The sequence below is a fragment of the Penaeus monodon genome, chromosome 29 (genome assembly GCF_015228065.2).
Source record: "Penaeus monodon isolate SGIC_2016 chromosome 29, NSTDA_Pmon_1, whole genome shotgun sequence".
NCBI classification, from domain to species: domain Eukaryota; kingdom Metazoa; phylum Arthropoda; class Malacostraca; order Decapoda; family Penaeidae; genus Penaeus; species Penaeus monodon.
In genome coordinates this window covers 21,439,588-21,441,300 of record NC_051414.1, presented here as the reverse complement: position 1 = coordinate 21,441,300, position 1,713 = coordinate 21,439,588, and positions in this window count along the sequence as shown.

Genomic DNA, 1,713 nt, shown 5'->3' with positions numbered 1-1,713 from the left:
TGTGATTATTATTTTCTCGCGAATCTTTATTTTTCACCTTTTATCCTCTTTACAAATCGGACTAAAAGACGAAGAACAGCGACGTACGGTAATGGTCCCGCGTCTTTATTCGGAAAATCTAAGGGTCCGTTTCCAACAAGTTGTCTGACTCACGCGCAAGAAGAGGGGAAGGAATCGAGGCAGCATGGGCAAGGGGCGAGGGGAACCGAGGGAATGCCGTCCCTGTAATAGATGGTTGCAGTCATTACAGTCCCCCCTTTTAACTCCTTTCTGCAGGTGAATCCCGCGCGCTCTGGAAACTCTTTTGGAAAATAAAAATCGTGAAGGACTCCATCTTCTATATTGACTTTCAGGATTCGAGGGGGTCAGCGCGCTCAGACGAAAGGCGCGAGAGAAGAGATGAAAGCGCCAGACCAACGGAGGAATGGATGGGCGCATGAATAATAAAACTAGGGCGAGGGAGAGAGACGAGAAGGACGTGGAAAGGTGTTTCCTCTGTATTGCTTCGAGGGTGTGTGTCTACGCGGTAAAGACTGAAACAGTCGAGGAGTCCCTGGGCGATGTGAAAGGAGAGAGAGGGAGAGGCGGAGAGGACGAAGGGAGCGGAGATGAGGAGAGGGACGAGGAAGAGGCGGAGAGGGATGTTTGAAAGGGCGAGGAGGGGAAGAAAGGGGGATGAGAAACGGGCAGAGAAGAAAGGCCAGAAGGGAGATTAATTAAACAGGGAGATAGGGGGAGAGGGGGACAGAGGAAGGGGGGAGGGGTAGGCGTTGTTGGAGTTCCCAAGCCACGGAGCGAGACAATAAACCGGTAATGACCCCAAGGCAGCACACCGACTCCGTAACATCCTAATCAGACGCAATTACCTGTAAGTCACGGCCGACCCTGATTAATTGAATGATAGCAGGATATCAAGTCCGAATCGAAAGGAGGGGGGTGCGGGGCCTATGAAGATGTTTGTATCTCGAATGAGTTTTCTCTCTACATCGCGTTTGATTCGGAGATTACGGTCTCTGGGGAAGATTTCGAAGGGGAAAATAGGCCTATGCGTATTTGGCGAAGAGAGGAGGGGGTGGGGGTGACGGTTAATCCATTCGTGTGTTTACATATGTCTACGGGATTCTCATATTAGTCTTGTTAATTATGAAAGGCTATTTGGTCTGCGGCAATTAGGCTGAGGATGTTTGGCCATGGGGAAGGAGGAGGAACTTCTGGTGTTCCATTTGTAGACACTCTAAGATCGTCGTTGCACGTAGTCTTAGTAGCCCATTGTCTATACGTTATATAAACTTTATGACGTCTGGTGGTTTCATTTTAACGTGATTGATCCTTCGTAATGAAGATATAAACTTTAGAAATCCGTCCACCAAAACAAAGAGAGAATAAATCACACGTTAAAAGCTAAAAGTTAGAGTTAACCGGCCCCGCTCTCCGCAACGTGCAATTTGACCGCAATCATACGTAGCGCTGGAAATAACATGAGGTGAAATCCGCCGCGTCACACACGGAGCAAGGAGGGAAACGTTGCCCGCGACGTAAACTCTCCCGTCAAATCGCCGAGATGTTGATGGTGACGCAGTGACGTGGTATCGTAGTATCGCGTCTGTACGGTGCATTCGTCATGGGAACTATCTGTATGTCATGCGCGTGTTTTGTGTCCGAGCTTGGTCATGCGCGGATACGGTTTGCTTCCCTCGTGATACGGGAGAGGGA